This window comes from Antrostomus carolinensis, unplaced genomic scaffold, assembly GCF_000700745.2.
Source record: "Antrostomus carolinensis isolate BGI_N321 unplaced genomic scaffold, ASM70074v2 scaffold40899, whole genome shotgun sequence".
Lineage (NCBI taxonomy): Eukaryota > Metazoa > Chordata > Aves > Caprimulgiformes > Caprimulgidae > Antrostomus > Antrostomus carolinensis.
Genome location: NW_010337185.1, coordinates 3,001 through 4,851, shown reverse-complemented (window position 1 = coordinate 4,851; position 1,851 = coordinate 3,001). Strand labels below are relative to the sequence as shown.

Here is a 1,851-nt window from a genome sequence, read left to right as displayed (position 1 = left end):
GCCGAGCACGAGGGGAGTGGAGAGGCCGCTTCCCGGCCGAGGCCCCGCTGCGCATGCGCCAGCCCTCCTGCCCCGCGCGGCCGGGCCCCGCCCCCTGGGGACCTTCAGTGGCGTTTTTCCAGCGTTGTGACAAATGCCGCATGCGGAGCTTGTGCAGTCAGAATCCAGCGATCGAGCCAGTAGTTGTCATAGATACCTCTCGATCTGCACTTTGAATTGCTGTAGGCAACTGCAGGTGAAAGTTAAAACGTTAAACGTGGTGGCTTTTTACCGTACGTCATTGTGTTTCTTGTCTGTGATGTAGGTTCTGTGCCCTGTGTCAAGTCCTGCGAGCAACTGTCATGCTTGTAGGTGTTCATTTTTCAAAAAGTCAATGTTTTAACCCTGTTAAAAGTAAGGAATTACAGGAAGGTACGCTTGGCGAGGTAGCAAATAAGGAAAAAAAAAATAATAAGGAAAAAGTAAGTAATAAATAAGGGAAATAAAGGTAAGTTTTAATTTCACTTGACTGTTAGCCCAGAGAATGCAGACACCCTACAAAAAGTTCTGTGTGTGTATATATATAAACACACACTTATACATATATAATATATATATATAAGCTTTGACTATAAAACTTTGTTTCAATCAGGCATATAATATTTTTCACTCATTAAACATTTCTTGGACAAGGTCTTCATGTGTATGCCTTGAAAATTGGAAAGAACATGGGTTTCTTTGTTGAATTTGGAACAGTTACTCAATAAAAGCAGGGGGTTGTTTTTCAACAACACATTTGGTTTCTTGTAAGTAACTTGATCTTTTGGAGAGCTTCTTGTATGAAAACAGTTAAATAATAGAGACTTGTTTTGCGAAAGAGATGAATAAGTTTTTTCTGGTAGTGTACATGCTGAAAGATGTATTGCATGATTCCAGCTGTGAGTTGCAGTCAGTTACTGGTGAGTGGAAGGAATGACTCAGCAAGAAACAATGAATTTATAATCGAAAGTAGTCATGCTGAAGTTCTCAGTAAGCCGGAGTGTGTAACTCTGAGTTTCAAAGAGTTTTTTTTAAGGTGGGGAATTAGCTCAAATGGTAGAGCGCTCGCTTAGCATGCGAGAGGTAGCGGGATCGATGCCCGCATTCTCCAGTGTTTTGTCTTCGACGTTCATTTTATTATAAACTAAACAGAGCATTTAGAAATATTTCTTATTTACACTTATTTTTTCTTTTGTGCTGGTGTAAAGAAACCTGAAAGAATTGTAATCTAAAAAAAGTTAACATGTTGTTTTAAGTATTTCATTTTTTCTTTTCAAAATCATTTGTTCTTTTGCATACAGGGAGAAAAAGTATAATCCTTGCATGAAATAGCAAAACTTAATGACATTTGATAAACATAATCATAATGATAAACATAATGATAAACAACTTGAACAAATTATAGAGAAAAATAAGTTAAGGATTTTTAAGTTTTGGTTTTTAATCTAAATCTTTAATCTTTGGTTTATAATTTCATTTATCAGTTAAATTTATATATGATATTATAGTTTAGTGTATAATTAACAAAATTTTGTATTTTTGCTGTGAGTAATACTCATTATTTTTGTTCTCTTTTGATTGGAGAAGTTATTTATTAGAATCAGTGGGCTAGAATATGGCTTTCACTCCTGGTAGCAAGATTATGTCCTTTGCTTGTGAATTTTCACATCTGTGAAATATCACAGAAATTTTATCTGTAAATCTATGCTTGCACATTTTAAGTCTTCATGAGATTTTTTTTTTAATTCTGATTTGATTTTCTTACTGGCTCATTTTGGTATTTAACTGCTTGTACTTCTAGGTTGAGGTAGCATGAGGAAACGAGAAAAATAT

The 1,851-nt window shown here is 35.7% G+C and overlaps 1 non-coding gene across 1 annotated transcript; it reads left to right on the top strand.

The window, feature by feature from the left end:
* Window positions 1-1,056: 1,056 nt before the first annotated feature.
* On the top strand, window positions 1,057-1,129 carry TRNAA-AGC (transfer RNA alanine (anticodon AGC)). Its single transcript has one exon. It is a non-coding gene; the product is annotated as a tRNA-Ala (tRNA).
* Window positions 1,130-1,851: the final 722 nt, after the last annotated feature.